We start from the raw sequence: 14,151 nt of genomic DNA on the forward strand, positions 1-14,151 counted from the left end.
TGTGTTGAGGCTTAAGTCACACACAAACTGACACTCAGTTAGTGGGGTCACATGGCACTGAAAGGATCGGATTATTGGCTAAATTACATTAAGAATGAGTTGCTCCTTATCTGAACAAGGGTAATTCTCCTTGGATATAGAATAGAAAAGAAAAATACTTTATTTATCCCCCAATGGGGGAAATTCAAATTCGTCAAGTAGCTCAACATTTTTTTAAAATATTTACAATGATTGAATTAACAACAATAAAACAACAATAATAATTCTACTACTAACTAAATAATAATAAATGACTAAATGGCAAAATAAACAAATAAATAAAAATCAATCAATCAATTTGAGAAGAACTCAGCAGTCCCTGTTATAAAGCCTTCTGGCTGTGGGAACAAAGGACCTCCTGAAGCTCTCAGTCCTGCAGCCTCTCACTGCAGCTGCTCCTCTGTCCTGCAGGATGCTGTGGAGAGGATGTTTATTATTCTCCATCACAGAATCTAACTTCCTCCTCATCCGCTGCTCCACCACAGCACCGAGAGGGTCCAGCCTTCTGCCTACAACAGAACCAGCCTTTTTCACCAGTTTGTCCAGGCGCCTACAGTTTCTGTCTGTGGTGCAACTCCCCCAGCAGACAGCAGCATAGAACAGTGCACTCTCAATGATAGTGTGATAAAACATACTCATCATATCACTGCAGACATTGAAGGACCTGAGCCGTCTCAGGAAGAAGAGACGGCTCTGGCCCCTCCTGTACACCGCGTCTATGTTGGCAGACCACTCCAGTTTATTATCCAGCACCACCCCCAGGTATCTGCAGGTCTGAACAGTCTCTATCTCCCCTCCATCAATGCAGACTGACTGGTATGGGGTTTTAGATCTCCTGAAGTCCACCACCAGCTCTTTGGTCTTGGTGGTGTTCAGGAGCAAACAGTTCTTTTTGCTCCAGTCAGTAAAGGCCTCCACAAGGTCCCTGTACTCCTTCTCCTGTCCACCATGCACACATGCCACAACAGCCGTATCATCAGAATACTTCTGAATGTGGCATGACTCTGAATTGTACCTGAAGTCTGATGTGTACAGGGTGAAAAGAAAAGGAGCCAAAACAGTACCCTGCGGAGCCCCAGTACTGCATTCCAGTGTTCCAGAAACACATTTCCCCATCCTGACATACTGTGGTCTGGCAGACAAATAGTCTATAATCCATGATGTCAGGGAGGGGGCCACACCCATACCGAGCAGCTTGTCTTTCAGTATGGGAGGCTGTATGGTGTTGAAGGCACTGGAGAAGTCAAAGAACATGACTCTCACATATGAACCAGGCACATCCAGATAAGCATATGCCCGATGCAACATGTACAGAATCGCGTCTTCCACTCCTATGTGTTTCTGGTAGGCAAACTGGAGGGGATCAAGAGCCTCAGCAACCTGCAATCTCATGCGACGAACAAGAAGTCTCTCCAAGGTCTTCATGATATGAGATGTCAAAGCCACCGGTCTGTAGTCATTCAGCTCCACCGGTTGCCCTAATTTGGGCACCGGTATGAGACAAGAAGTTTTCCACAGTACTGGGACTTTTTCCATCTGAATGCTCATATTGAAGAGCCTCTGAAGAGGGACTGCTAGTTGACCAGCACAGTCCCTCAGAAGCCTTGGACAGACTCCATCTGGGCCTGAAGCCCTCCCTGACTTAAGTCTCCTGAGCTCAGCTCCAACCTCCTCCATAGCTAGACACAGAGGTTGTAGCGGAGGGATGGCGACAGGAGTGATGTTGCTATCAACCATAGAGATGGGGGTGGGGGTGCAGCTGGACAGAGGAGGGCTAGTGGTGGGAGTTGCTGCAGAGGTGGAGGAGCAGCTGGACCGAGGAGGCCAGGCGGTGGGAGCAGCCACAGATGTGGAGATGCAGCTGTGCTCAGGATGCCTGTAGGTTGAAGCTGCTGCACAGATGGAGGTGTGGCTGGGTTCATGAGGCCAGGCAGTGGAAGTTGCTGCAGAGGTGGAGGTACAGCTGGACAGAAGAAGCTTGTTGGTGACAGCAGAGGTAGAGGTGCAGTCAGGCGGAGGAGGAGGTTTGGCGATGCAGGTTGCCATTGAGGTGGAAGTACAGCAGGGCAGTGGAAGCAGTATAGAGGAAGCAGCTGTAGTGGTGGGGGTGGAGGGAGCAGCAGCAGAGGTGGAAAAAGCCACACTGTCAAACCTGTTGTAATAATGGTTGAAAGTGTTGGCTCTGTCCATATCACCTTCTACAGACTGAGAGTTCTTCAGTCTGTATCCAGTGATGGTCCTCATGCCCCTCCACACCTCCTTGGTGTTATTGTTCTCCAGCTGTCTCTCCACCTTTTTCTTGTACTCCACCTTAGCTCGACGTAATGTCTTTTTAAGCTCCTGTTGTACACTCCTCCGCCTTTCTCTATCCCCATTCTAGAACTCCCTCTTTTTCTGCTTCAGGAGGTCTTTGATGTCACTGGTGATCCATGGTTTGTTATTTGGATAGCACCTTACAGTCCTGACTGGAATCACAGTGTCTCTACAGAAGTTAATGTAGTCTGTGATGGTGCTGACCCTCCTGTCCATGTCAATGTCCATTTCTTCTTCCTCCAGTAGTACAGCCCAGTCTGTGACATCAAAGCAGTCTCTCAATGCATCACTCGCCTCTGGTGACCACTTCCTGAAAGATCTGGTAGTAACAGGAAGTCTTTGTACACACGGTCTGTATGTGGGTTGTAGATAGACCATGCTGTGATCAGATCTACCCAGTGGTGGAAGAGACACTGTCCTGTAAGCCTCCTTCACGTTAGCATAGAACAGATCTAATGTCTTTTCTCCACGTGTTGGACAGTCCACATACTGTACAAAGCCAGTCAGGCAGGAGGATAGAGAGACGTGGTTGAAATCCCCTGTGATTGCAATGAATGCCTCAGGATGCTGGGTCTGTATCCTAGCAACGGCGTCATGGATGACGTCACACGCCGTTGTAGGTGCCGCCCTCGGTGGAATGTAAACAACGATGACGACTGTGTATGGGAACTCTCTGGGCGCATTGAACGCACGGAAACCAACTGACAGCAGTTCGATGTCTGGACAACAAACCCTCTCCTTAACGTCGCATTGCGGGGGTTTACCCATCTCTGATTAAAGAACAGTATAACACCCCCGCCTTTCCGCTTACCGCCGCTCGTACTCAGGTCTCGATCTGCTCGTACGGCTGTGAAGCCGGGTATGTCCACACATGAGTCTGGTGTGTTGTCGTTCAGCCAGGACTCAGACAGACAGATCAACTGCTCTCCTTATACAGCCGTTGGTTCCGCACAAGCGCCTCTAACTCATCACACTTGTTTGGCAGTGAGTTAGCGTTTCCCATGATCACCGAGGGCAGAAAAGGTTTGTACCTCCACCTCCTGTTGTGCCTCTTTGCCTTTAGTTTCGCTCCAGCTCTGCATCCACGGTACAGCTTTTTAAGCTCGGTCGGAATTGGATTTTTAATTCCACGTCCAATCCTTGACAGTGCCAACAGTTCTTCTCTTGTGTACACTGCTTTAGTAGTAGTGCACATTGTCAAAAAATTAATTAAAACAAAAAAACAGATCACCAAAAATAACTAAAAATGTTTAGATAGAAACAAAAAATGAAAAATGACAAATAATCATATAAACGATGAGAAAATTGAGAGCTACACAGACTTGCTGCCGATAAGGTCGGCGCATAGCAACCGAATGATGGCGAATATATGGCGGTGAATGAATGGGATCAGAGGCACAAAGCGTGTCATACCCCGGTACGATAGGTGGCGCTGTACCCATTCCAACTGTTGCTAATAGAGCCACTTCCTGTTGACCTCTTCACCACCAACAACAACAACAAACTCAGGCATTGGAGAAAGATGGAGAACGCAGAGCAAGATGAAGCTACGTCCCTCTACATTTGGTCTGTGATGAGGTGCTTGTTGCACAAACGCGATGCACAACGGAGCCTTCTCCATCCAACGGAGCATTCTCCATCCAACGGAGCCTTCTCCATCCAACGGAGCGTTCTCCATCCAACGGAGCATTCTCCACCTGTATGACAGACTATAGGATCTTGGGTGGCAGCAATCGCTTCGGGGTGTCGGGTCAGGACACTGTTGTAACGTTCAGTTGAGTGCTTTAAGAAGAGGCAGAGTCCATTGATACATTTTAAGTCGTTTATCTACCTTTTTGCATGACAGTATGCAAGGTGTGTGTGTGTGTGAGTGTGTGTGAGTGTGTGTGAGTGTGTGGTTGCTGCAATACAAGCACAACAATACAGAATGATTAGAAATTAAGTACAACTTAAACATAAGAATACACCTGAGCTACATATATCTAACCAAATAACAACTGAAATACAGCTCAAGATTAGTTTTGAATGTAAAGTCAGCATGAATCAATTAAACTTGAATGAGAATAACTCAATGCTTAGATGCAACAAAAGAGGGGCATGCACTGTGACTGATCAATTAACATACAATATGCAATGTATAAACAAAAGAGATTAGCAATACAGCTACATAAACGTTTCAGTCTATAGCTAGTTAGAGGCTAGCCCCACGTTACTCATTTGTGGCTAAATGTTCACCATATTATACAAACCGATGGCAAAACTACTGCTAAGTCATCAAAATAGACTCATGGATAAACACAAACATCAACATAATGTAACACATAAGTAAATCAACATAACTCAGCTTTATGGACGCACACACCACAGAGATCGTTCAGCTGATGTTTTGCTCTGAACCGATCTGCGTCTTTGTGGTGCATTCAAAGACCTTGGCAGTGTCGGAATTCACATGCTCAGCAATTATTAACAGAAATAAACGTGCACAGAGACGACCTTTTGTACAGCCGCCCCCAAATTTGTTGTGCAAATTTGACACTGATAAAGTGATTCACTACATTTTTGTAGCATCCTGGGGTAGAGCAGGTAGCCTGATGAGCCGTACCACTGGGCGAGTATAAGTCCGGTCCCTGACTTGAACAATTGCTGTCCTAACTCGACCATCGGCCCCAGGTATGACGGTTTTCACTGTTCCTACTTGCCAGAGAGCCCTCGGGGTTTGCTGATCAACAACGACGACCACAGTTCCGACGGTAATGTCGTTCTGCTCGTTGTGCCATTTCTGTCGTGTTTGTAAGGTGGGCAAGTGCCGTATGAAGTGCCGCCAGAAATGGTCAGCCAGGACTTGAGTGTGTCTCCACCTCTTGCGACTGAGCAATTCTGATTCTGGGTAGATCACTTGTGGCAGAGAGCAGTCTGGCCGTCCCATTAAGATGGCGTTGGGTGTGACAGGATCCGGGTCTGCAATGTCGGTGGAGACATAACCCAAAGGCCTCGAGTTGAGGATGCTTTCTACCTCAATTAAGACGGTCCTCAACACCTCCTCTGACACAGTTTGAGCTCCCAATGTGGAGCTGACTTCACTGATCGCACCTCTCTTTCCCAAGACCCACCAAAGTGGGGAGCATTAGGGGGATTGAAACGGAACCGGATCTGTTCTACCGCCAGTTGTTCTCGGAGGGCTGGCTCCATGGCTTTGAACGCTTCATGCAGTTCTCTACTTCCACCCTTAAAGTTGGTGCCTTGATCCGAAAGCAGCTCAAAAGGCTTTCCTCGGCGAGCTATAAACCGTCTGAATGACATCAGGAAGGAATCAGCATCCATGTTTCCCACCACATCTAGGTGGACTGCCCGAGTGGTGAGACACTTAAAGAGGATGCCCCACCTTTTCTCATTGCGTCGCCCTACTTTGATGAGCATAGGGCCGAAACAGTCCATCCCTGTTGAATAGAAGGCGGGTCGGAAGAGCCTCAGACATGAGGGGGGCAGATCTGCCATTCTTGGGACCTCTGGTCGGTCTCTCCACTTCTTACATTCAGGACAGTGGTGTTGATATCTCCTCACAGCTTCTCTACCTCTCAGTATCCAGTACCTCCTACGGAGCTCTGCGAAGACACGTTCAGCTCCAGGATGATGCAACTGCGCGTCACAGTGCTGTATTAGGAGCTTCGTGACTGGGTGAGAGGGGTCTAGAAGTATTGGATGCAGAACTTCAGGGTCCAGGCTATCGCACCTACGTAGTCTACCTCCTACTCTAATCAGGTCAGAAGACTCGTCGTATTAAGGAGCGAGGGTAAGTAGTCGGCTACTGGACGGGATGGCCTTTCGTGCTTTTAGTAGTGCAAACTCTCCTGGAAAGCTCTCCATCTGAGCCTGTCTCAGCAGGGCCAGCTCTGCCTTTTTGAAGTCATCAGCCGCAGAATGATCGGTGACAGTGGCCGCCCCGTGCCGCGACTGCACGGTGGCTTTCAAGAGTTCCTGGTAAGTGCTGAACTGTTGGATGTCCGATATTGCTGGACTGGTTGACCCCACCAACAGGCCGCAGAACACTGTCTTCCTAAGCTCCTCTACTTCCTCTGCAGGCTTTCCCACTGGTGCTTTCGGCCAGTGGTTGGCCTGCAGTTGAAGAAAGGGTGGCCCCCGACTCCATCGATTCTCTCCAGCAAGCTGAGCCAGTGTCTTCCCTCTTGTGATGTTGTCGGCGGGATTGGTCCCTGAGTCAATATAACACCAGGATGATGGGTCAGTAAGCTCTTGTATCTCTGCAACTCTGGTTCCTACAAATACTTAATCCCGGCATGAGTCCGAATGGTGCCAGTTGAGCACTGTACTCGAGTCTGTCCAGTACACCACCTCATGGATGTCAAGAGTGAGTTCTTTCTTTAGAACTGAAGCCAACTGAGCTCCTGTTAAAGCTCCGCACAGTTCCAGCCTGGGGATTGAGAGCTGCTTCTTGGGCGCCACTCGTGACCTTGCAGCCAAGAAGGCCACATAGATTTGTCCTTCACCTTTGTCGATGCGCAGATATGCCACAGACCCATACGCACGTTCCGAAGCATCACAGAACATGTGAATACTTTGAATGCTGTTGCTGCAATCCAAACGCGGGTCAGTGTAGCATCTCGGCAGAGTTATTTGTGACAGATGGGACAGTTCACTTTCCCACAGACGCCAGGCTCGTAGCAAATCTTCTGGTAAATGAGGATCGTCCCATCCTCTTTTCTTGTTCCAGAGGAGTTGAACTATGACCTTGGCTCTTGTGGTGTATGGAATAATGAACCCGAGAGGGTCGTACTGCTGGGCAAGCAGGCGATAGGTTGCGCATAGTCGGTTCTGGGCTTTTGCTCTGGTGATGCTTGTACCGGAGGGTATCAGACTTGCACTGCCAAACAAGCCCTAGCGTGCGCTCTTGAGGATCAGCTGATTCTTGGGTGAACCAGAGTACACTGCTCTCTGACCGAGACTCTATCGGTAAGTGGTCAATGACTGCAGCAACATTACTAGCCCACTGTCGCAGCTCGAATCCACCCTCCATGAGTAGAGACTGCAGGCGGTCCACCAAATCCTTAGCTTGTACATCTGAGGGGAGACTCTGCAAACAGTTGTCAACATAGAAATTCCGTTCCATGGACAGACCTGCATTCTCTTCCGGCCCGGTGTGCTTCTGGACATGGAACTGAAGCGCGAAGATGGCACAGCATGGGCTGCATGTAGTCCCAAAGGGGAGCACCTGCCATTTATAGACAGTAGGTGCCTCATCTACCTTTATGTCTCGCCACAGGAAGCAGAGGAAAGGTTTGTCTTCTTCCAGCAGACGGACCTGATGGAACATCCCTTTCACATCACTGCTGATGGCGACTGGGTGTTCCCTGAACCTAAGGAGGACTACCAACAGACTGGCTCCCAGAGTGGGCCCCGGCAGGAGGTGGTCATTCAGGCTCTGAGCCTTGAATGTGAAGGAGCAATTAAAGACTATCCTGTCTTTACCATTGTGATGCACCATGTGGTGCAGGATGAACCATGAACAGTTGCTCTTTGCAGCCTCTGCAGGTGGCACGGGTGTGACGTAGCCAGCATCGAGGAGTTTATGAATCTCCTTGGAGTAAACCACCGGCCTTTCTGGTTCTCTGGCTAACCGCTTCTCTGTCCCACGTAGCTGAGCCATGACTGCCTCCTGTGTAGCATGGAGCAGAGGAAGTTTCTCCTTCCACAGTAATGGGGTGGCATAGCGTCTCACTCCATCTACTGTAACCCTGACAGTCTTCTCCTCAAGCCTTCGGATGGCCTCAGCATCTTGTCTGGACCTGGTAATGAGCCGCTCGCTCCGATATGGTAAGGTATCCATTTGCCACAGTCTCTCGACATGACTGAATAGCTCGGCTTCTGGTGAGGCACAGGAGGTGACAAGGCATTGTTGTGGTGTTAACCGGTGACGCAGGAATCTTGAGGGACCTTGTAGAGTCCACCCGAGTCTGGTGCGCACCGCTGCAGGTCCACCAGGGGGCCCCAGGCGTCCTGGCTCCACTGGAGTGATAAGATGCGGGTTGTCCGACCCAATGAGCAAGTGGCAGGTCTTTGAGATGACGATACCTCTCCTGTAGAGCTTTTACTGGGTAAGTATGATGGGCGAGGCCGAGTTCCTTTGCGGTGAAGGCTCTGTGGATCTGGAAGGACTTGCCTGGCTGTGATGCAGGAGCTACAGAGAATGAAACAGTGGCGCCATGGATAGTGCAAACTTCTTGTCGGACAGTGCGGAGTGCTAGGTCGTCAGGTTCCCCTTGAAGCCCCAAGCGTTCAGCCGCATCACGTAATAGTATGGTACGCTCCGACCCATCGTCCAATATAGCATAGGTGTCAATCATCTGGGTACCACTCTTAATGATGACACGACTCAACTTGAGTAGAACCTGGCTGCTGCTGGTTGGTCGATCCAGATAGAGCGTCTCTGAGATGGAACTTAACAGGCAGGTGCTTTCTTCAGTCGTGCTGGGCTTAACAGGTACTGCTGCTTTTTGGCTGGTATTGACTTCATGAAGAACCTCAAGGTGCCGTCGTTCACACAGTTTGCACTTGGCTTTAAGGTTACACTTAACTGCTTGATGTTCACGGCCACATCTCCAACACCTCTTGTTTGCCTTGATCCACTCTGTCTTCTGTTCCCAAGACAAGCGTTTGAAGTTACTGCACTGATTCAAGTAGTGCTGCACAGTATCACAAAACGGGCAGTACTTCTTCGTTTTTTCCTGTTTGGTAGTTGTGTCATTCGCCGACTTTCCCTTCTGTTCACTGCTGTGGAGAATAGTTGTAGTCTTATGAGACTTGTACTCAGGACGCCTCTCCATTCGTGGAACTGGCTTCTCTTGGTCTGAGTAGTTACAGTACTGGTCTCCAATCACCTGGACACGCATCTCATACTCGAGCCACTCAGCTAGGTCGAGCAGTGTTGGTATAGGAGTGTGGATGGGATTCACAAATCTCTGCAAGTTGGCTCTTAGGTCGCACGGCAACTTAGCTAAGAGGCGAGATACATGTGAGCCGCACCTCAACTCTGAACGACCCTGTTCTCCCAACTGATGCAACATGCCCACTAGAGCACGAACTTGGAGTGCGAATGACTTGAAGGCTCTGATGTCACCACTCCTGATGTTAGGTCCATCCATCAGTTTGGTGATCCTCTTCAAGGCCAGATGTTGGGGTTGACCGTACATCTCAGTGAGTGCTCTCATGGTGTCACTAAATGGGAACGGACTGTTGCTGTATGAATCAGCGATGAGCAGTGCTTCTTCACAGTTCAGGTGATCTGTCAATATCTGAAACTTGAAATGTTCAGAAGCGTCGTATGGGAGTATATTGTCTAAGGCTAACTTTAATCTTGCATATTCACATGGGTCCTCATGCACAAGATCAGGGATTGTTGGTTTAGGTCCACGATAAGTCTCTGCTGGTGGGGGTCTGCTGAGCGGGGCTGGAGTCTGAGGCCACTCATGTGTTTGCAGGCGATCAGGTGAATACCGACAAAGATCATCAGGGTAACGACTATCCCCGTGCCTGTATTGATCAATATGACCATAATAGCCATATCCATGAGCGGGACGATAGCGCCAGTCAGGGCGATCAGTGGAAGGATACTTGTGATCTTGTCTGTAGTAGTCATCATCAAAGCGGGCTCTCTGACTAGGCAGTCTATGAGAAGTGGCAGGATGACTGTAGCTGCTGTTGGGGTGATAATAAACATCATCAACCTGTGGATGATCCCTGCTCTCGAGCTGTCTGATTGTCGCACCATGATAAGGGTGGTGACTGTCAGTAAGCTGACTGGAAACAGCACCAGATGTAGGGCACGGATTGCGTTGATCTTGTTGCTGCAACTGTGACCCAGCAGTTGAATGTTGAGCTGTTGCTCGGGGGAAGTCTTGAGACTGAGGGGATGACTCGCCGGAAGATAACGTTGACTGTGCTGCGCCTCGACTGTACAACCCTGTTCCCTTCAGACTGTGAGTTAGCTCCTCGATCAGGCCTGGCTGACTGTCCTGTGGGTGTAAAGATTTATCACTGACTGACACCTGTGGGACACTTTCATGCTGATGTGGGTCCTCGTGACCTCTGATTGGCACCAGCCTACTGCCTTGCACAGGTGTGGATGAAGTCTCGTCCTCACGCAGTCTGGACCTTAACGTGGAATGCTGTGGAGCTAGTACAGGAGAGCTAGAAATTACTTCTGTAAGGCGTTGCACATCTCGTCGCAGTTGGTCATGTTCCTCTCTCATATTATGAATGTATTGAAAAACCTCAGGAGAAGTAGTCTGTCTGGCCTGCTCATCATACGGGAGGTGGTGCTTAGCAGAATAACCCACCTCATAGTCCTGTAGATATGATGGCAGTTGGCTGTGTCGGCGTGGACGATCAGACTCTCTGTATAGGTCTCTCTCTTCCATACTGAACCTGTAAGGCTGAAGCAGTTGCTCCGATCCGGCTCGAAGGACCAAAAATTGTATGACAGACTATAGGATCTTGGGTGGCAGCAATCGCTTCGGGGTGTCGGGTCAGGACACTGTTGTAACGTTCAGTTGAGTGCTTTAAGAAGAGGCAGAGTCCATTGATATAGTTCAAGTGGTTTATCTACCTTTTTGCATGACAGTATGCAAGGTGTGTGTGTGAGTGTGTGTGAGTGTGTGTGAGTGTGTGGTTGCTGCAATACAAGCACAACAATACAGAATGATTAGAAATTAAGTACAACTTAAACATAAGAATACACCTGAGCTACATATATCTAACCAAATAACAACTGAAATACAGCTCAAGATTAGTTTTGAATGTAAAGTCAGCATGAATCAATTAAACTTGAATGAGAATAACTCAATGCTTAGATGCAACAAAAGAGGGGCATGCACTGTGACTGATCAATTAACATACAATATGCAATGTATAAACAAAAGAGATTAGCAATACAGCTACATAAACGTTTCAGTCTATAGCTAGTTAGAGGCTAGCCCCACGTTACTCATTTGTGGCTAAATGTTCACCATATTATACAAACCGATGGCAAAACTACTGCTAAGTCATCAAAATAGACTCATGGATAAACACAAACATCAACATAATGTAACACATAAGTAAATCAACATAACTCACAGCTTTATGGACGCACACACCACAGAGATCGTTCAGCTGATGTTTTGCTCTGAACCCATCTGTCTTTGTGGTGCATTCAAAGACCTTGGCAGTGTGGGAATTCACATGCTCAGCAATTATTAACAGAAATAAACGTGCACAGAGACGACCTTTTGTACAGCCGCCCAACGGAGCATTCTCCATCCAACGGAGCATTCTCCATCGCGTTGTTTCTTTCTGACGGCGACAACAACAGTAATATCGTCTCCTTTGACTTCCGGGTCATGACCCCGGGAAAACATCTGGAGCATGCGCAGAACGCAAAGTCTAATTCACCACGTGCTTCAGCGCCTACAAGCAGGTTAAGTGTGACTTTCAACAGAGTTATCTCGGGGTCTTAATCCGATCCGATCCAATTTTTAGTCAGAGTAAGGTGTCTCCATGAACTTAATAACTCAGTTTTATTGTAATTTAGACAATAATCTGATCCTTTCAGTGCCACAAATGTGTTTGGAATAAACAGTATTTAGATTACAATTCTGCTGCCATAATACTGGACAGGACATGGAAAAAAAATAGAATATGGATCGGCCGATTTTACAAATATCGGATCGGTACATTCCTAGTCTCCTCGATGGATCCTTGCACAGCTTCCTCTTCTTCCTACAAAGTGCACAGTCACAAAAGGAACCAAATGAGATCACAGCAAACATTTAACTCCATTTAAGTCTCCTTGATCACGGATCTGCTCCTGTTTGCCCTGTTCATGTTACTGCATTAACAGACTCAACACTTCCTGTACCCTTTTCAAATTAATAGCCCTCTAGCTTTTTCATGGATAGAACATCAGAACTATATTGCATATTTATTAAATGCCTGCAACTAAGGTTCATTTTCATTATCAATTCATTTGATGATTATTTCCTAAAATAATTGTTTTGTCTGTAAATGACAGAAAATACTGAATTCTTTGTCTACGTTTGAGAAGCTGGTACCCGCTTTACATTTTTTCTTTCAAACAGGGAAACATTTTTGACTAATCGATTTATTAATTGCTTCAGATTTACCACAATTTATATCTGAATCATTGTGAACTCGTGAATCCAAAATTGGATATTCATGTCTAAATTTTGAGGTCACAATAATTTTTTATTCATAAATCCCTTTAATCTGAACTGAAGCCTATTCATTATACTCACCATGTATTCTCTTACAAGATTTTCTGGGTCTTCGTCCCTCACTCGTGAACAAGACCCCGAGATACTTGAACTCCTCCACTTGGGGAAGGATCTCATTCCCGACCCGGAGATTCCACCCTTTTCCGGCCGAGGACCATGGTCTCAGATTTGGAGGCGCTGATGGTCATCCCAGCCGCTTCACACTCGGCTGCGAACCGCTCCAGTGAGAGCTGAAGGTCATGGCCCGACGACGCCAACAGAACCACATCGTCCGCAAAGAGCAGAGACCCGATTCTGAGGTCGCCAAACCGGACCCCCTCAACGCCCTGGCTGCGCCTAGAAATTCTGTCCATAAAAATTATGAACAGAATCGGTGACAAAGGGCAGCCCTGACGGAGTCCAACCCTCACAGGAAACATGTCCGACTTACTGCCGGCAATGCGGACCAAACTCTGACACCGGTCATACAGAGACCGAACAGCCCATATCAAGGGGTCAGGCACTCCATACTCCTGGAGCACCCCCCCACAGGAGTCCCCAAAGGACACGGTGGAACGCCTTCTCCAAGTCCACATTACACATGTAGACCGGTTGTACGTACTCCCATTCACCCTCCAGGATCCTGCTGAGGGTATAGAGCTGGTTTACTGTTCCACGGCCAGGACGAAAACCACACTGCACCTCCTGAATCCGAGATTCGATTATCCGGCGGATAACTATTATCATTGTTATTATGAATTAGTTCATATTTATTCCATTACATGTGTGCAATATGCAAAATTCATGTAATACATTTTTGACTTTTTGTAACCACAGATGTTGTTTTAAATTTTGTTTCCTGACAGGTTCACTCCTGCTGAGATTGCTTTTCTCACAGAATATGTCAAGACAATGAGCCCATTCGCAAAGGCAGTTGATCTTCTTCAGGGAGAGCCCAGTGTGCAGATGGGATGGCTGGTACCCACAATAACACTTCTCAAGACTAAGCTACAGAACCTTGAACTTTCCTCAAAGTTCTGTGTGCCTTAAGTGGATGCTCTTCAAGCTGATTACTGATCCAGAGCTGATTGCTGCGGCCATTCTCGTCCCCAGATTCAGGACATGCTGGACAAGTGATGACTACACACTAAAACTTGGTATGTAATGAAACATTTGCTAATGAGATAATGGGGGAAATTTTGGAATCTGAATTATCCATTACATACTGGGTAATTGTCATACAGTAACAAGGGAAAGTCACATTCATTTCAACAAATAACAATCCTATGCTAAAAGTGCTGAAAATGAAAAGAAATCTTCTGTGGTTTTGTGTTCCATAGGCCTGGACTTCATCAAAAGCCATCTGAAGGAGGGACCTATGGTGCATCCAAGTGACACTTCCCATTCTTCAGATCATAATGTTTCAAGTTCTGTTGCTAAAAAATGGAAATCTGCGTTTGCATATTGCTGTAAAGTAAGGCATCAAACTGCTAGTTTTTTAATATATAGTAAAAGATACACATTCTGTTGAAAG

General features: G+C 47.4%; 1 protein-coding gene across 2 annotated transcripts in view; it reads right to left on the reverse strand.

Annotated features, from left to right (window-relative positions):
• adamts17 (ADAM metallopeptidase with thrombospondin type 1 motif, 17) overlaps positions 1 to 14,151 on the reverse strand; it is a 224,415-nt gene that overhangs the window by 36,238 nt on the left and 174,026 nt on the right. The gene's annotated exons all lie outside the window — the stretch shown is intronic.

This window comes from Odontesthes bonariensis, chromosome 1 (genome assembly GCF_027942865.1).
Source record: "Odontesthes bonariensis isolate fOdoBon6 chromosome 1, fOdoBon6.hap1, whole genome shotgun sequence".
In the NCBI taxonomy this organism is placed as follows: Eukaryota; Metazoa; Chordata; class Actinopteri; order Atheriniformes; family Atherinopsidae; genus Odontesthes; species Odontesthes bonariensis.